Raw genomic sequence first — 21,858 nt, 5'->3', positions numbered from 1 at the left:
CTAAACGGTAAGCAACGGGTCCAACACGCTCCAAGATTTCGAAAGGACCAATGTATCGCGGGTTTAACTTTCTGAGTTTTCCAAAATGGATCACACCTTTCCAAGGTGCGACCTTCAACATTACACGGTCACCCACGTTGAATTCAAAGTCTTTACGTTTAAGGTCTGCATAACTCTTTTGGCGATCATGGGCCGTCTTAAGCCTCGCTTGAATCTGAACAATCTTCTCAGTTGTTTCATGGGCTACCTCGGGTCCGGTGATTTGCTTTTCGCCTATTTCGGCCCAACAAATAGGAGATCGGCACTTGCGGCCATACAACGCTTCAAAAGGTGCTGCATTAATACTCGAATGATAACTGTTGTTGTAAGAGAATTCGGCTAGCGGCAAATGCCTTTCCCAGGCCTTTCTAAAATCAATGACCATGCACGTAACATGTCCTCCAAAGTCTGAATCGTGCGTTCGCTTTGTCCGTCGGTCTGTGGGTGATATACAGTACTCATGTCGAGACGAGTTCCCAAGGCTTCTTGCAAAGAACGCCAAAATCTGGAAGCAAAATGGGGATCGCGATCTGAGATGAGCGATAAAGGTACAGATTTTGTAAGACGGTCAACAATAACCCAGATGGTATCGTATCCGCCCGTAGTCTTTGGTAACTTCGTAATAAAATCCATTGTTATCCTTTCCCACTTCCATTGTGGGATTTCCGGTTGTTGAAGTAACCCAGATGGCCTTTGATGCTCGGCCTTAACTTTCGAACAAGTCAAACACTTCCCAACATAAGTTGCAACGTCCTTCTTAAGATTAGGCCACCAATACTGTTCCTTAAGATCATGGTACATTTGCCCGCTCCGAGATGAATCGAATATCTCGACTTGTGGGCTTCATCTAGTATAAGGTTCCGTAGATCTCCATAACGGGGTACCCAGATTCTTCCGGCATAGCATCGGAGTCCAGTTTTCTTAACCTCGAATCGTGAGACGAGAATGTTCAAGTATTCATGAGATATATTCTCCTCTTTGAGAGCCTCATCTTGAGCTGCTCGGATCTGGCTATTAAGGTTCGAATGAATGGTGATGTTCAGGGCCCGAACACGAAGAGGTACCATCCTATCCTTTCAGCTCAAAGCGTCAGCTACAACATTGGCCTTGACAGGATGATAATGAAGTTTACAATCATAGTCGTTCATGTGAAGACCCGTCCTAATCCATCCGGACGAAGTCCATATCGATTACAAACGATTCCCCATAGTTGATTTCATCGCGAGGTACTTGACCTCTATATGATACATTTTACAAACATTGCATTCGTTTTTAAAAGACAAACTTTCATTTACATCGACAGTTGACAGACATGCATACCATTTCATAATATATCCAATTATAATTGACTTAATAATAATCTTGATGAACTCAATGACTCGAATGCAACGTCTTTTGAAATATGTCATGAATGACTTCAAGTAATATCTCTAAAATGAGCAAATGCACAGCGGAAGATTTCTTTCGTACCTGAGAATAAACATGCTTTAAAGTGTCAACCAAAAGGTTGGTGAGTTCATTAGTTGATCATAAATAATCATTTCATAATTTTAATAGACCACAAGATTTCATATTTCCATTTCTCATAAACATACGTCCCATACCTAGAGACAAAAATATCATTCATATGGATTAAACACCTGGTAACCGACATTCATAATATACATAAAAGAATATCCCCATCATTCCGGGATCCTCCATCGGACATGATATAAATTTCGAAGTACTAAAGCATCCGGTACTTTGGATGGGGCTTGTTGGGCCCGATAGATCTATCTTTAGAGTTCGCGTCAATTAGGGTGTCTGTTCCCTAATTCTTAGATTACCAGACTATATAAAAAGGGGCATATTCGATTTCGATCATTCAACCATATAATGTAGTTTCAATTACTTGTGTCTATTTCGTAAAACAGTTATAAAAGCAGCGCATGTATTCTCAGTCCCAAAAATATATATTGCAAAAGCATTTAAAATGGGATTAATGAAACTCACGCATATAAATATTGTAAAACAGTTAATAAAGCATTTGCATGTATTCTCAGCCCAAAAACGTAAAGAGTAAAAAAGGGCAAATGAAACTCACCTAATGTATTTTGTAGTAAAAATATATATAACGATATTGAACAATGCAGGGTTGGCCTCGGATTCACGAACCTATATCATTTGTATTTTTATTAATACATATAATCGTATTCGAAAGAATATATATATAAATTTATTAATTACATTATTTTTATATTAATAACATAAATTTTTAATTTGTATGTACATTCAAATGGTTAGTATTTTTATAGATATATTAATATATTCACATACATACTTGTTTAATGTTATATTTAAAAATCGATAATTTATTTATTTATTTTTTTGTAAGTGTTTATATAAATAATTTTAGTAGGTTTTATATATGTATTTATGTGTAGTTTTAATATAGGTATAGTATATATAATAAATATATTTTATGTACAAAATATTTATTTGCTTAAAAATAATAGTTTCGATATTAACGATTTACTAATAATAATAATCATAACAATAACAATAATAATAATAATAATAATAATAATAATAATAATAATAATAATAATAATAATAATAATAATAATAATAATAATAATAATAATAATAATAATAATAATAATAATAATAATAATAATAATAATAATAATAATAATAACAACTTGATAAATGAACTACCTTCAAGACTCCAAAAAGAATAAGAAACTGATCAAGCCGGGATTCGAACCCGGGACCTCTAGCTTAACTGCAACACCCCTTAACCAATCCACTATCTCAGTTGTTCTATTTAATTACCCTTAAGTAAAGTCTATATAGGCCGTAAATTGTCTCGACCCAACATCAATAAATCATTCATGGCCCAACTGAGAGGAATATGGCCCAACAGTTTCTCTTGATAATAAAAAAAATTGTAGTGGCCTGGGTTCGAACTCAAGACCTTTCGTATAACACAAACACCATAAACCATTGCTTTGCTTGTACTTATCTGATTTATTTACTATCTTAATTATTTTAACTCGTCTAACTGTCTTCCTCTTCCTAAAACAAATCAATTGAAGATAATCATCACCCAACAATCTCGCTGTCATTATCATCGCTTACTAATATCTTAAGATCAACTTCTTATCTATCACCAACCTAATCATCATTAATAATCTCTTGGCCCAACCGAAATTGAAGAACTTCGGCCCAACATCTCAATTCACACGTCCCATGATAATTACAGTGTTTTTGCTGTGATTCGGCCCAGGAAAAAAAAATATATCACACGTTCCTCATTGAATTCAACAGGAACACATAACGAGCTGTAGCAGGGAGTAAAAAAAAAATATAAAAATAATATTGTATTGGGTTTATTTGCATTGAGTTTGTCGACCATATATTTTGAATTGTCCCCTATTTTCGTTTGACGAATAAATCAATAAGCATTGTAAATTGATATATTCATTGCCATCTTTATTTCATATCCCTTACAACAGTGAACAGCAATGAAGCAAGATACAACAATTTATTTGGCCAATCGTGGTGGTTTGATGTTGAACGTCGACAGAAAGAAGAGAATAAGATAAAAAAAACAAAGTGGGGTTATCCTTTTGATGAATGGGAAACAGATGGCAACGTTCATCATTAAAAGAAGATAGCTTCGGTTCACAGGAAAATAAAATAAAAAGAAGTAGGAGTAATAAAGCCTGAGTGGTGTTGTGTTGATTGTCCAACGAACCAGGAAACAAAAGCAAGTAGCAGGTGATGGATTTTGATGGTTTTCGATCAAAAATAGCAACCAATCGAGTATAGCAGTTGCAGGTACGTGATAGGGTTCTAGGGTTTTAAGGGTTCTGTGTTATTGTTTATGGCTGCAAATGAATAATAGCAACAGCAACATAGTAACTTGATTATCAGGAGAACATCAAAGGTAAATAACTAAGGGTGTTTGGTTTTCGAAGAAGAAGAGTTGTGGGTTGAAGATGTTGATTGTTTATGCCAACGACAACAAAGAGTTTCAAGTGGTGGTGTTCGGGTTTCGAATAGAAAACAAAAACAATGATGTTTGGGTCGGTCCTTGATGATGGTTTTGGTCATGATATGTGTTAACGGTAATAGTTCAGGAGGGTTCTTGATGAGTTCTTTGTCCAGAACACTCAAGGAGAAAAGAATGGTTGAGTGGGTTTGTGTTTGGTAATGGTAATAGATAGTCATACATATCCTATCTAATATCATGTAGCAATAGTTTATTAATTAATCAAGTGTAGTGGGTAGGCATATGACTAAAAATATAAAAAAAAATAGATTTGCCTCTCTTTTCAACTAATTGGTACGATTAATACTGTTGTGTAACAAGAAACCAAAATTAGACATAGTTAGATAGAGATGTTAAACAGCATTCGATCCTTTTCAGATTCTATGTATCTATAATAGTATTTATTTATTTCTATATATATATATATATATATATATATATATATATATATATATATATATATTCAAATTTATAAGTATATATCTATCTATATATATAAATTTATATATGTTTAACTATAATATGTATATGTATATATATATATATATATATATATACATATTTATTTATATTTGTATATATATATACATATATATATATTTTATATTAAATTTTGTATTATTACATAATAATTTATATCATATAGTATATGAATTTATCTCTTGAATATTTAACATTTATATGTTTAATATATGTTACAACATAATAATTATTAATAGATATCATTTATACATATTTTCTATTATGTGATTTCATAACAATATTATATACGTATTTTTACATTTTCATTTTAATAATAGCTTAATTATGTTGTTTATTATATTACATTTTAAATTTTCATTTGATTAAAGTATTATTTATTAATTTAAAATTTTATATATATATATATATATATATATATATATATATATATATATATATATATATATATACTATATTTTTAATTTCACACAATTGTTCGTGAATCGTCGGGCATAGTCAAAGGGTAACAGTATACATGAACACAGTTCTAAAATCTTCGAGACTCAATATTATAGACTTTGCTTATCATATCGAAAACATATAAAGATTTAGTTTAAATTTAGTCGGAAATTCCCGGGTCGTCACAGTACCTACCCGTTAAAGAAATTTCGTCCCGAAATTTGAGTGAGGTGGTCATGGTTAACAATAAAAATGTTTTCATGACGAATATGAGTTGATAAATAGAGTTTTTATCATCATTGAGTAATATGGATAAAATGATTCGATTAATCGAAGAGCACGAATGAAACTATCATGAGAGAGGTCCCAACGGGCATCGTCCACCTTCGCCCAAAAACTTGCCCAAATTTTTAGCCGTTAGTAAAAAAAAAAAAAAAATTCCAACGGTAACTTTTACCCTATAAAAACACCAACCATATACTTCATTTTATACACTCAAACATATATTTCTTTTACATTTCCACCTTTCTCAAAATCAAAATCAAACATTCCCAAACTGCAAAATGTTAACACTTCCCCCAATGATTGTTTCATTCGATGTTCATTACGGAGGTGATTTTCGTAATCAAATGAAGGAATATAAGTGGTGCGACAGTATTTCGTTTGAAGATATCGACATTCGTGATGTTGGTTTACAAGACTTGCTATCCTTTCTGAAGGAAAAAGTTCCGTGTGAATTCACGTCAGTGTTCTTTTATAAAGACGATTATGATGCGGATTGTAGGGCAAGTTTTCTGTGTACCGATGATCAATGGTACTTTATAAAAGATACCATTGAAGATCGTGGTAAACGCATTTCTTTGTATGCGGTTCTTGAAGATGAAGAGACGTTGGGTTATCGTTACCTCGATGAATCAAATGAAGCAGCAGTTGAGGCATCAAGAGAAATACCGATGTCTCCAGAGTACCTCACGGATTGTAAAATGACTGGTGAACGCTACTTTGCAGATGACAATTGACGACGACGAGTAGTTTGATTGTAATCTTTTAATTTTTAATTGTCGTGATGTTTTAATTTTTAATTATTGTAATTTCAGTGTTGTTGTCGAGTTTTATATCTTCCTTTATGTTTCGGAGCTCTTCGTCTTTTTAATCTCCTCTCGATCTCTAGTAAAACGAGTAATGGTCTAGAATTTGTAAGTATGGAGTTTCGAATGAATTTAATGTTATAATCAATAAAGAACGTAATAGTACGATTTGATTAGTCAAATTACCAGAATCATTGAGAGTAGAGCTATCAAGAATATACTTTCTTGATATGTTCAGAAGTTATTAGAATGAAAGAGTTATGTAACATGACACATGATGGTGGTATGATCTACTGTGAACCATCATGTCCCATTAGAACTCAGCATGACTTACTATAATATAATCACGTTGATCAAGTGTCATTATATTATACTAACTCATGCATCAGTTCCCAACATTACTTCAATAACATTCATATTTTAAGCTCGAAAGTTTACAGAATATAGAAACTAACAGTTTCTATATGATGTAACACTGATAGCACAAAGAGATAAATGATTTCAGATAGTATTAGTTATGAAAATATATTCAGAAATATCGAGGATATTTATAATGAAAGATACGATAATATCTTTGAATATCTAAGATCAGAGGATGATGGAGACTATTGTCCGCAAGGGTTTAGAGTAATGAGAAAAATATTCACTAAAGACTTCAGCAGACATTGAATCATTTAGATTCTTTGAAGTCAAACTTATTCTTTGTGATTTATCCACGGTTTTCTTCAAAGTTTCGCATAATCTGCTTTTCGGTACTAGATTTTCTATTGAATGTTTCCAATATAATGATACACAGGAAGCACGAAAAGGTATATAATTTCGGACGAGAATATCTTTGAAAATATTCTCAGAAATATCGAAGATATTGATGATGATATTTTGGAATTTCTAAGTTCGATGGTTGATGGAGAAAGATTTTCCGCAAGATTTTAAGATGACTTAGGAGCAAGATATTCTCTAAAGATTTCAACGGATCCAGAATTATCTGGAATCTTTGAATATAGGGTATGGTCCTTGTATTTGTCCTTGGTCTCCTTCGTGGTTAGCTCAATCCGTTTTCCAGTTCCAACTTTTCTGAGCTTTTCCAACATACTATTCTTTATCATCAACTTTCGATGATTAAGGTCGTTTACGGTTGTCTATGATTTCTACTGCTTCATTCAGCTTTTCCAACATTCAGAGTATTGACTTGTGACTGAGTGCTTTTCAGAATTAGAGATCATAATTCCTAGAGATAAATGTCATACATATAACTGTTGATGTAGATATGTTGTGAGTCTTCAAAGTACTGATTGCTGATTCTCGGTAATTATTATGGCAGTTCTCGTTACAAGATGCGGATGAGTATATGATAGGGTTTCAATGAATAAATATAATGATTTGTCAGAGAGATTTAAGCCAAAAAGCAACGAGGTTGCTGGTACGTCTGTTGGTAATATGGTGGAATATAAAAGAATTCTCCGGTATTAAAAAGGGTAATTGTATATATCAGGATTATAGTAAGGCTACTTCGAATGAAAAGTCGAAGTTGACTTGCTGGAGCTGTGACAAAATTGGCTACTTTGAAAAGGGATCGCAAAGTTATTTTTGCTAATAATTGCCAAAGGTTCTGACGCGGCTACGTGTTAAACTTTTACCCAGTTGCCGAGAGTTTCTTAGGTGCATAACTATATGCATAAATATTTTCTTCCGTAGATGAAGTGTGGTTGGTTTATCCTCTCGATTGAGGTGTTTTCAAAAATCATGAAAGGTTTGAACGCGGATTGTAATCGTCAAGATACAATTGGGGTTTAAGATGAAATCAAGTGGCAGACTTGAAGAATTGTTTAGTTTCATATGTTTTAATCAATATTTTAATTCATTTTAATTGTTCAATGTTATTAGTTCACGGTCGATAGTCCACAAATAACAGTCCAATAATTCATATATAATTTAATATATAGTATTCGAATTAATTAATACGTATCGTGACTCGAGTACATGTCTCAGACTCGATCACAACTCAAACTATATATATATATATATAGATGGGTCGATATGATATGTCAAAACATTGTATACGTGTCCCGATATTTAAAATGCGTAAATAACATAATGACGATAAATAAAGTGCGTAAAATAAATAACAGAAATTAAATGACGATAAATAAAATTGCGAGAATGTAAATTGCGATAATTAAATTGCGATAAATAAAATGTAACCAGTTAGCTAAGAACAGTTAGCTAGGAACAGTTAGCTAGGATCTTGTTAGCGTGGTTTCTTAACAAAATTTCATATTGTTAATTAGTCTGTTTCTAATCAATTTTTATTGTGTCCATTATTTCTTCATTATGCCACTTGTTGGATTCTGATAAATCAAAATCCAAATTTTGAAATTGGATGAATATGGTTATTCTGTGGTGAACGGATTTGTATATCGGTGGATGTAAATATGATATTAAATGATTGTTGAATCAGATTCGAAGGATGTACAGTTTAACTTATTAATGTGAAATCTAAATATTCCTCGGGTATTACCTACCCGTTAAAATATTTTCACCATTAACAGTTTATACGAAAGAATTTTTAGTTACAATCTTTATGAAAATATACTTACATATATATCCTCTTCAGATGTAATCATGGATTTAATGAGTTAATATGGTATTAATCTCATTTGATTTACCGTTAGAACAAGAATATATAATCTCTAAAACATTAGAGATTACATAATCGCTATGTCGAACGAAGATAAAATAGATAGAACGATACATAGTACGATGTTTATACTCGAGGTACAGAATGAGATGTTGAGACATGAATTGTTGATGGTACTGGTGCTGTTACTGATGGTACTGTTGATGTCGGTGATGTTGCTGAAGCTGGTACATTTTGCACCATATTCTCCAAATTGATTACTCGAGCGTGAAGTTCGTTGACTTCTTGTATTACTCCGGGATGATTGTCGGTCGGAACGAGCGGATGAATAAGGTTTCGAATTTTGAGATATTATATAATCATGGCGAGATATTCGGAAAATGATGGTGAAAATAGTGTTTCGGACTGGTTCGCCGGTAAGTGCGTCAGGTTCTTTGCCAATAGGTGAATTCGGTTGGTGGAAGGGATAGCCTTCTTCACGTCTCCATTGGTTAGGTCAACTACGAACCCATTAGATGAATTGGTTGATTCATTCTGGTGACGCTGCTTTTGGAGCTTAGGTGAACATCTATATCGGAATAGCTGTCGGAATAACTATCGGAATAGCTATCGGAATCTGAGGGACTCGAACTGGTTGAAGGATTCATCTCGTACGATTAGATACAGGATTTTCGATAGGAAATAGATTATAGGATGTAGATTAGTACCCTGCAATACATAATTTACATATGCATATATAATACTAAAATCCCATAAGTTACGGAGGAATCTACAGAAGCTGTCAGGCAAAGATAACAATAACAGATAAGCTAATATATGAATTTATCTATACACTATCTATGCAATAGAGACAGTAAGACGAGTCTAGAATTTAAGGATGATAAGCAATTAATTTTCGACACTAATGATAAGCAAAACTTTTGACATGCAGACACGGTCGAAGTCCAGACTCACTAATGCATCCTAACGACTATCAGTTAGACATACTAATGCAAGACCTGGTTCGCTAAGACCACCGCTCTGATACCAACTGTGAAGACCCGTCCTAATCCATCCGGACGAAGTCCATATCGATTACAAACGATTCCCCATAGTTGATTTCATCGCGAGGTACTTGACCTCTATATGATACATTTTACAAACATTGCATTCGTTTTTAAAAGACAAACTTTCATTTACATCGACAGTTGACAGACATGCATACCATTTCATAATATATCCAATTATAATTGACTTAATAATAATCTTGATGAACTCAATGACTCGAATGCAACGTCTTTTGAAATATGTCATGAATGACTTCAAGTAATATCTCTAAAATGAGCAAATGCACAGCGGAAGATTTCTTTCGTACCTGAGAATAAACATGCTTTAAAGTGTCAACCAAAAGGTTGGTGAGTTCATTAGTTGATCATAAATAATCATTTCATAATTTTAATAGACCACAAGATTTCATATTTCCATTTCTCATAAACATACGTCCCATACCTAGAGACAAAAATATCATTCATATGGATTAAACACCTGGTAACCGACATTCACAATATACATAAAAGAATATCCCCATCATTCCGGGATCCTCCATTTGACATGATATAAATTTCGAAGTACTAAAGCATCCGGTACTTTGGATGGGGCTTGTTGGGCCCGATAGATCTATCTTTAGAGTTCGCGTCAATTAGGGTGTCTGTTCCCTAATTCTTAGATTACCAGACTATATAAAAAGGGGCATATTCGATTTCGATCATTTAACCATATAATGTAGTTTCAATTACTTGTGTCTATTTCGTAAAACAGTTATAAAAGCAGCGCATGTATTCTCAGTCCCAAAAATATATATTGCAAAAGCATTTAAAATGGGATTAATGAAACTCACGCATATAAATATTGTAAAACAGTTAATAAAGCATTTGCATGTATTCTCAGCCCAAAAACGTAAAGAGTAAAAAAGGGCAAATGAAACTCACCTAATGTATTTTGTAGTAAAAATACATATAACGATATTGAACAATGCAGGGTTGGCCTCGGATTCACGAACCTATATCATTTGTATTTTTATTAATACATATAATCGTATTCGAATGAATATATATATAAATTTATTAATTACATTATTTTTATATTAATAACATAAATTTTTAATTTGTATGTACATTCAAATGGTTAGTATTTTTATAGATATATTAATATATTCACATACATACTTGTTTAATGTTATATTTAAAAATCGATAATTTATTTATTTTTTTTTTGTAAGTGTTTATATAAATAATTTTAGTAGGTTTTATATATGTATTTATGTGTAGTTTTAATATAGGTATAGTATATATAATAAATATATTTTATGTACAAAATATTTATTTGCTTAAAAATAATAGTTTCGATATTAACGATTTACTAATAATAATAATCATAACAATAACAATAATAATAATAATAATAATAATAATAATAATAATAATAATAATAATAATAATAATAATAATAATAATAATAATAATAATAATAACAACTTGATAAATGAACTACCTTCAAGACTCCAAAAAGAATAAGAAACTGATCAAGCCGGGATTCGAACCCGGGACCTCTAGCTTAACTGCAACACCCTTAACCAATCCACTATCTCAGTTGTTCTATATAATTACCCTTAAGTAAAGTCTATATAAGCCGTAAATTGTCTCGACCCAACATCAATAAATCATTCATGGCCCAACTGAGAGGAATATGGCCCAACAGTTTCTCTTGATAATAAAAAAAATTGTAGTGGCCTGGGTTCGAACTCAAGACCTTTCGTATAACACAAACACCACAAACCATTGCTCTACTTGTACTTATCTGATTTATTTACTATCTTAATTATTTTAACTCGTCTAACTGTCTTCCTCTTCCTAAAACAAATCAATTGAAGATAATCATCACCCAACAATCTCGCTGTCATTATCATCGGTTACTAATATCTTAAGATCAACTTCTTATCTATCACCAACCTAATCATCATTAATAATCTCTTGGCCCAACCGAAATTGAAGAACTTCGGCCCAACATCTCAATTCACACGTCCCATGATAATTACAGTGTTTTTGCTGTGATTCGGCCCAGGAAAAAAAATATATCACACGTTCCTCATTGAATTCAACAGGAACACATAACGAGCTGTAGCAGGGAGTAAAAAAAAATATAAAAATAATATTGTAGTAGGTTTATTTGCATTGAGTTTGTCGGCCATATATTTTGAATTGTCCCCTATTTTCGTTTGACGAATAAATCAATAAGCATTGTAAATTGATATATTCATTGCCATCTTTATTTCATATCCCTTACAACAGTGAACAGCAATGAAGCAAGATACAACAATTTATTTGGCCAATCGTGGTGGTTTGATGTTGAACGTCGACAGAAAGAAGAGAATAAGATAAAAAAAAACAAAGTGGGGTTATCCTTTTGATGAATGGGAAACAGATGGCAACGTTCATCATTAAAAGAAGATAGCTTCGGTTCACAGGAAAATAAAATAAAAAGAAGTAGGAGTAATAAAGCCTGAGTGGTGTTGTGTTGATTGTCCAACGAACCAGGAAACAAAAGCAAGTAGCAGGTGATGGATTTGATGGTTTTCGATCAAAAATAGCAACCAATCGAGTATAGCAGTTGCAGGTACGTGATAGGGTTCTAGGGTTTTAAGGGTTCTGTGTTATTGTTTATGGCTGCAAATGAATAATAGCAACAGCAACATAGTAACTTGATTATCAGGAGAACATCAAAGGTAAATAACTAAGGGTGTTTGGTTTTCGAAGAAGAAGAGTTGTGGGTTGAAGATGTTGATTGTTTCTTCCAACGACAACAAAGAGTTTCAAGTGGTGGTGTTCGGGTTTCGAATAGAAAACAAAAACAATGATGTTTGTGTCGGTCCTTGATGATGGTTTTGGTCATGATATGTGTTAACGGTAATAGTTCAGGAGGGTTCTTGATGAGTTCTTTGTCCAGAACACTCAAGGAGAAAAGAATGGTTGAGTGGGTTTGTGTTTGGTAATGGTAATAGATAGTCATACATATCCTATCTAATATCATGTAGCAATAGTTTATTAATTAATCAAGTGTAGTGGGTAGGCATATGACTAAAAATATAAAAAAAAATAGATTTGCCTCTCTTTTCAACTAATTGGTACGATTAATACTGTTGTGTAACAAGAAACCAAAATTAGACATAGTTAGATAGAGATGTTAAACAGCATTCGATCCTTTTCAGATTCTATGTATCTATAATAGTATTTATTTATTTCTATATATATATATATATATATATATATATATATATATATATATATATATATATATTCGAATTTATAAGTATATATCTATCTATATATATAAATTTATATATGTTTAACTATAATATGTATATATATATATATATATATATATATATATATATATATATATATACATATTTATTTATATTTGTATATATATATACATATATATATATTTTATATTAAATTTTGTATTATTACATAATAATTTATATCATATAGTATATGAATTTATCTCTTGAATATTTAACATTTATATGTTTAATATATGTTACAACATAATAATTATTAATAGATATCATTTATACATATTTTCTATTATGTGATTTCATAACAATATTATATACGTATTTTTACATTTTCATTTTAATAATAGCTTAATTATGTTGTTTATTATATTACATTTTAAATTTTCATTTGATTAAAGTATTATTTATTAATTTAAAATTTTATATATATATATATATATATATATATATATATATATATATACTATATTTTTAATTTCACACAATTGTTCGTGAATCGTCGGGCATAGTCAAAGGGTAACAGTATACATGAACACAGTTCTAAAATCTTCGAGACTCAATATTATAGACTTTGCTTATCATATCGAAAACATATAAAGATTTAGTTTAAATTTAGTCGGAAATTCCCGGGTCGTCACAGTTTAGCATCTCGATCCATCGACGATGTCTCATATTCAGTTGCTTCTGATCAAAGATGTGTTGGAGGCTTTTATGATCGGTGAAAATAGTGCTCTTAGTTCCATAAAGATAGTGTCTCCACAGTTTTAATGCAAAGACTACGGCTCCAAGCTCGAGATCGTGCGTAGTGTAATTTCTCTCATGAATCTTCAGTTGACGAGAGGCGTAAGCGATAACCTTTGTTCGTTGCATCAGTACACAACCAAAACCACTTTTTGAAGCATCGCAATAAACGACGAAATCGTCACTGCCTTCAGGAAGTGATAAGATAGGTGCGGTGGTTAACTTCTTCTTCAAGGTTTGAAATGAAGATTCCTGTTCGGGTTCCCAAATGAACTTCTTCCCTTTGTGAGTCAGCGCGGTCAAAGGACGCCCAATCAGAGAGAAACCTTCAATAAATCTTCGGTAGTAACCGGCGAGGCCTAGAAATTGGTGGATGTGAGTCAGAGTAGTGGGGGTTTCCCACTTGCTGATAGCTTCAATCTTTGTGGGATCAACTTTGATACCTTGATCACTCACAACGTGACCCAGAAATTGGACTTCCTTCAACCAAAACTCACACTTGGAGAATTTGGCGTAAAGTTGCTCTTGTCTCAAGAGTTCCAACACTAGACGAAGATGTTGCCTATGTTCTTCTTCGCTTTTGGAGTAGATGAGGATATCATCTATGAAGACGATAACGAACTTATCCAGGTATGGCTTGCAGACACGATTCATGAGGTCCATAAACACGGCCAGTGCGTTGGTTAAACTGAAAGGCATCACGAGAAACTCATAAGGACCATAACGAGTTCTGAATGCAGTTTTCATCACGTCGCTCTCTTTCACCCTCAACTGGTGATAACCGGATCGCAAATCGATCTTAGAGTAAATGCTTGATCCTTGTAGCTGATCGAAAAGATCGTCAATTCGGGGAAGAGGATATCGATTCTTGATCGTCAATTTGTTGAGTTCACGGTAGTCGATACACATGCAGAAGGATCCATCCTTCTTCTTCACAAACAAAACAGGTGCGCCCCAAGGCGAGAAACTTGGTTAGATAAATCCACGTCGGTAAAGTGCGCGAGCTACAGGTGCAGCTCCTGGCACTAAATCGATCTAAAACTCTACTGCTCTTGGTGGCAATAATCCAGGTAATTCCTCTGGAAAGACATCGGAAAATTCGTTCACAATTCGTACGTCATCCACACTCTTCACCTCAGTTCCTAACGTTTTCACATGTGCCAAAACAGCAAGACGTCCTTTCTTCATGATCTTTTGCGCTTTCATGCAACTAATGAGGTTCAGCTTCGAGCTACATCTCTCTCCGTAAATAATCAGTGGTTCACCATTTCCGTGCGGTATACGAAGAGCTTTATCTCCACAGATAATGTCGGCCCTTATCTTGGTTAACCAGTCCATACCAACAATAACCTCAAAGCTTCCCAATTTAATGGGTATTAAGTCAATCTCGAAATTCACACCAGCTATGTTGATGATAGCTCCTCGACTAATTTGGTCAACTTTCTCAAGTTTTCCATTGGCTACTTCTACAAGCATACTCTCCTTTAAAGGAACTAATGACCAATTTATCTTAGAGCAAAAGTGTCTACATACATAACTTCTATCGGCACCAGTATTAAATAGGACAGAAGCTAATAGATTGTTGATAGTGAATATACCTGTGACCAAGTCGGGGTGCTCACGAGCATCCCTTGCATTTACATTGAAAGCTCGCCCACGCGGTGGTCCACCGTCCTTTCGCTTGTTGGGACACTCATTTCTGAAGTGGCCCGTCTGTCCGCATTCATAACACTTTCTCGGTCCATTGAGGTTCGGCTTCCCAGTCATGGTGGTGATCTTGCAGTCTCTGCCAATATGCCCGGTCTTTTTGCACTTTTCACAAACAACGTTACAATACCCAGTATGGTGCTTGTAGCACCTCTTACACTGTGGTAGAGTACCCTTGTAGTTGGGGTTCGAGTTGGTGTTCGGATTGGGGTTCCTCCCATCGTTGTGCCTCTTGGCGGGGGTTTGATCATAGGCTCTCCCCTTGTTGTTATCCCACTTATGCTTATCACTACTACCCGCTTCGGATTTTACCTTTTCCAGTTCATCGATGATGATTTGGTTCATTAAGGTATGCGCCATGCGCATTGCTTCCGGGACATTGGGTGGCTTAGACGAGGTGACATTTCCCTTAATGGACTTAGGAAGTCCTCACAAGTACCTTTCCATACGCTTAAACTTCGGGGTAACCATGGTAGGACACATCAGGGCTAATTCCAGATATCTGCGGTTGTAACCATCGAGATCGTTTCCCACAACCTTCAACTGCATAAACTCAATCTCCATCTTCTGGATCTCGGTCCTAGGGAAATATTCCTCAATCATGGCCCCTTTGAATTCCTCCCATGGCGTAGCATACACCTCATCAATACCCTTTGCTTGATCCAGAGTGTTCCACCAAGTTAGTGCGCCGTCTGACAGTGTACATGAAGCATACTTGGCTTTGTTGGCCTCTGAGTAGTTACTAACTCGAAACACAGATTCTAATTTCTCAAACAACCTAGTGAGACCAACTAGCCCCTTAGTTCCACTGAAGTTGTGGGGCTTGCAGCTTTGAAACTCTTTGTATGTACACCCATTACGAATGGGCTGGATAACCGGTGGCGGTGGAGCTTGGGGGTTCATTTCCGCTAAAGCTGCGACGACTCATTCATTGATCATTTCCTCGATTTGGGCTGCGGTGGGTGTTGATCTTCCGTTGGCCATTGATGTTCTAAACAAAAATTTTGACTCAAGTCAAAATCCAGTATTCAATACATAATAATACAGTATATGGTAACCAACATGGAATCAACACATCACATGTTTATTAAGTAATGCAACTAGATACAGATACCACGAAGTCATCATATAGTAACGTAAATAGAACGCTGTGCAAAAATTAAACAACCCAAAGTTCCATTCATTAATAATAAGTTGCATACATCCGCATATGTTCGTACAGTACATAAGTAATACATGAAACTACAAGTGAGATTACATAATGAAATCTAATATAAATGCCCTATGGTGATGGTGGGTGTAGGATGTCCATTACGTGGGACATCTGGTCCTCGAGCTCAGTTACCCGAGCACGGAGGATCTCCACCTCCCTCATCAGTTCCTCGACAGTGGGAGATGGTGGGGCAGGCAGTGCAGTCGGTACGGGTGGTGCCGGTGGTGCAGATGGTCCGGCTCCAGAAGTAGATGGTGCACAGTGGTAAGACTTACGGATGAAGGGATCAGTAGGATACGGCACAAGCCGCTTACGGGCGGTAACTGTAGTCCTCAGTCCATGTGCGTTAACGGATGATCTCCCTCCGTTAACCCCAGGAATAACAGTACCGTCAAAATGATACCGCTTCTTCTGCGGGGTAGAGGGTGGCTGCACGGGTGGCTGCACGGGTAGCTCTCCTCGGGCGGCCATCATCAGTCGGTATCTGAAAGGTGGGATCGGCACGAGACGTCCATCAGGAAGGCGTCGGCACCAATGGTTATGCTCATTACGGACCGGACCTTCCCCAAGTTCCGCGGGAATCACAGCACCACCGGGATGGTGCTGTGGCTCCGGATGTCCTGGGGCAAGTGGAGCTGGAATCTCCGGTGGGTCCTCAGCTCCGTCTGAGGTAATCACTGGGCCGGGTGCATGGCTACTAGCTCCGGAGGATGAAGCGCCTGAGTCACTGGAGGGTGTAGATGACGGGATCGAGTCAGCAACAACGGTAGGTGAGGTGGCCGATGAGTCCGAGTCGCTCTCCAAGTGAATGATAGTGGGCGGGGCATCCGACATCTGAACAAGGAAAAATAACTTTTTCCATGTCAGTAAGTCATAAAGCAAGCACGTATTAGGCAAAGTCACTACGACAGTCTAAATCATGTATAGCAGTAAATAGCATGGCAATAATGATAAGTATCATGCAATCGAAAGCAGATAATAACATGCAATAGTGAAATCATGTAGTAGCATACGACATATAGCAGTAAAAGTAAGCAGCAGCATGCAGCAAGTTCAGCAGAAACAAGTAAACTAGTAAGTTGTAGATTAGTCCTATTAGTGAATCCTACTCGGGTCGGTCCAGACTCACTAATGCAACCTAATTCCCTACAACTAATGCTCTGATACCAAATGTGATGCCCCGTACAAAACCATCATGTACAAATCATCAACAACAGGATCATTACAAGGTCAAATATTATATGCTGTGTCAAAACAAGTTTGCATTCATAAATAAAGGTGACGTTTTAACCAACGTCAAATGTTTAGCAACCAAAAGTATGCTTCTACGAATAGCAAGCAATAATAGTACGTGACCCGTAGGTCGTTACAAATACATCGTTTCAAAAGTAATATTGTTTGAATGCAAGATAAAATGTTTCATGCGGTGACATCTCTAGTAAGCACAGCGGAAGTCTACAAGGCATGACTAGTACAACAGCGGAAGCAAGCAAACCTTAAGCACCTGAGAAAAATATGCTTAAAAACGTCAACACAAAGGTTGGTGAGCTATAGTTTAAGTATAACAGTAATGTAAGGTAGGCCACGAGATTTCAGTGCTTCAACAGCATTTCAAAACAGTATGAAAAGTATATGTATAACCGTGGGCACTTGGTAACTAACTTAACGTTTATAACACCCTGAGAGTACACTTGGTGAGTGCATATGTTTACGAAGTATTAAACACCCGTTAAATGCTAGCGCTACTAGCCCGAGTGGGGATGTCAAATCCTATGGATCCATATCTAAGATTCGCATTCACCGGTTCAAAGACCAATGACTAAACGTTACCGAGCTAAGGGGAAAGTTTATGCCATTGTATAACCCACACATATATAAAGTTTAAGTACTCGTGCCTAGTATGTAAAACGTAAAATGCGCATGTATTCTCAGTTCCCAAAATAGTTAAAGTAAAAAAGGGATGCTATAACTCACAGTGATAAAGTAGTAAAAGTCGATACGCGGGAAAATAGTAAGCAAGTGGTTGGTCTGAAACTCCTCAACCTAAGTCAAGAGTACTAAGTCAGTAAATCATTCCTAAAGGTTTAAATGTATGTAAATTAGGTCATAAGTATCATCATCATTCATCATTAAGTCAAAAGGGTAAAGTAAGGTTTCGTTCAAGAAAAGAGTTTAAAAACAAAGGCTGATTTCGTTCAGCCGATACGACCTCTATACAAACTGAAATAAGGTGAGGCAAGTGGCCATGGCTCCGTATATGAGTCCACTAGAGGCTGACCAATTTCCAGAACAAAAATCGTCTTTGTTTGACCGTGGTGACAGTTTAAGTGCGAGTAGGTCAGAAATTTCAGCATAACGTTAATAGGGGGTAGTGACTTTTGGAGAGCCATAAATCCTAAACCGTAACTCGGATTAAGACGAGGCCTAAACGGAAAATCATCTACTCGAACCGAAATAACTGAAAATCAACTTTACAGTAGCCCAGGTTACAGATCAGACCTCCAAAAATAGTAAACAGTGTGCTTCGGTGGGTTCTTGGTGCTTGATGTTCATCACGGTTCTCATCCTTGATGCGTATAGCTTCAAGTGTACAACTCGTTGATGGGTTTGCATCATCTTAACCAAGGTTTAACCATCATAACACTAGTGTAAGCCTAAGATAAGTTGCATAACTTACTTAAGTGTTGTATGTAGTTTGATGAACCAAAGTTACATCAAGTTCTTAGATCCGACACATACATGAGTTACAAAAGTAATATTAAGCTACAAACTTGAAAGTAAACTAAATAATCAAGATCATAAGTTGTAGAACTTAGATCTTAGCTAGATCTTAAAGATCCTAGACTAGAAAGTCTAGATCTAGTGTTCTTAAGTTAGATCCTAAGTTACAAAACTTGGATCTACACTTTAATGAAACCATAAGTTATGAAACTTAGATTTTCAACTTGAAAAATGTATGTAAGCTTGTAAGCTCTTATTTACAACAAAATTAGAAGACCATAAGCTATAAAAACTTAGATTCAACACAAGTATATGAAGTTATAACTAGAAAGTTATACTTCCATGTTCTTGAACTTACAAAGTTAACTTTGGTTCAAGAAAAATGAGATCAAGATTAACTAGTAACACTTGACCAAAATAACAACATCACAAACTTTAAAGTACATAAAATGAAGAGATAAACTAATTCTACAAGTGAAAAGTTCATGGTTGTTCATACTTTAAAGATTCAAGCCAAGGCTTTGATTCTTTAAGAAAGTAAACCTTAAGTTTACAAACATGAATACAAGTATGATTTTTAAAACTCATGAACTTTAAATCTTTGAAACATTAAGTGTAGAACCATAAACTAGAAAGTGTAGGTTCTTGTTTGTTCTTGTAATAAAAGATAATATGAAGAATAAACTAGGAAGTTTGATTCTTACAATTATTAAGTAAACAACTATAAACAACAAGTAAACTACAACAAAGAACAAGTAACTTAAACAAGTAAGAAGTAAATTGATGATGATGATGTTTGTTTAGGATTTTGGTTTTTAAAGAAAGAAAGGAAAAGAAAAAGTTCATGTTACTTACAAAGTAGAGAGCAAATGAGAGAAAATGAGATGCAAGTAAGTGTATGTGTGAAATGAAATAAGATACAAGTGAATAAGTAACTCAAAAAAAAAATTTGGAACCCCCCTTTACCCACATCAAAACCGACGGCCCAAGGGAGGCCAAAAGGGGAAAGTGTCCACTAGTTCCTTTCATGTATTGGTGAAGATGCTAGCTTGAAATGGTAATAAATCAAGTTGGCATGGGAAAGCTGTGTAAATGTGCTAGTAACTAGATTCCATTCACTAATTAATCTTGCTTATGTCTTAATAAGTTATTAACATAATGTTGGGCTCCTAATAGTCCATCAAGAGAAGTAGGGTGGGCTTCCAAGTCCATTAACATGAATCCATTAATAAAAGCCCAAGTCTAAGCAAGTAAGTAACAATTAATTAAATAAAGCCCAAGTAATTAACCGCATGCATTAGTTAATTAAAATAATTAATAATAATTAATCATGAATGTAAATAATATTCAAAAATATTATTCGCGCAAAGTACGTGTGTCACAAAGACAAGTCAGGATATGTAAAGTCAAGTACGGTATCAAGTAAATGTATAAATACATTTATTAAAATGCATGTATTAATAATAAATATTAATGAATAAACGTTGGAAAATTTCCGGGTTGTTACATCAGCACCCTTTAGTTCAGTGACAGGTTCATCAAGTAGAACATCCTTGACAATATTTTCAATTACCTTTTTAACAACAAGAGGATCCACTATGATTTCATCTTCCACTTCAGGTTCAGTAGTGGAAGCAGCAATACTGGGAGCAGTATCACCGGCAGCTGTAGAAGCAACAGTACCAGCATCAGCACCACCAGTAGGAGAAACAGTAGCACCAACACCAGTAGCAGAGGCAGTAATCTCATGAGTAGGAACAATAACATCTTTAACTTGCTCCCCCTCTGCCTGTTCATCTACCCTGCTAAGAACTGAAACAATAGAACATTTTATGTTAACAACTGTAGAACTAAATAAATTTGACTCAACAATTGCATCTGTTGTTGGTCTCTGAGGACAGACTGGTGATTTGGTCAGCCCTTCGAATGAAACAGAATAAGGTGTCTGTAAGTACAGCTATGACTCTGCTGAGTCATTGGCGACACATGTTGACCCAGATAGTGTAAGAGTTCTGGCTGGTAATGATGTAGGAGTGAGACTCTTATCATGATCCGAGTAACATAATGGATGTGCAGTATCCTGAGCTAGTTCAACACGATGAGGACCCAGCTCAAGTTTGCTTTGGAGGTCAGGTATGTGCTCTGCTGGTTGTACTATCATCAGAGGATATAGCATTAAGTTCAATTTAGAAAAATGTGGAAGTGTCTGGCTAGAAGAGTAAGGGTTGCTACTCTTCTTAACACTAGTTTTAAGACCAGTCAGCTTGGGGGCCAAGGTTATACCTTTAACTCCACTTTCATTTTTCAAGTCAACAGTTAAAAGATTTTTAATTAAGTTAGAATTTTCTGCTGTTTGGTCTAGAAACGAACCAGGTTCCATAGCCACATCCTTTACAGGAGCAGTAGTTGAGACTGGTG

The sequence above is a fragment of the Rutidosis leptorrhynchoides genome, chromosome 6, assembly GCF_046630445.1.
Source record: "Rutidosis leptorrhynchoides isolate AG116_Rl617_1_P2 chromosome 6, CSIRO_AGI_Rlap_v1, whole genome shotgun sequence".
Classification (NCBI taxonomy): Eukaryota; Viridiplantae; Streptophyta; class Magnoliopsida; order Asterales; family Asteraceae; genus Rutidosis; species Rutidosis leptorrhynchoides.
The sequence above is the reverse complement of the archived record's forward strand: the minus strand, read 5'-3'. Positions refer to the sequence as shown.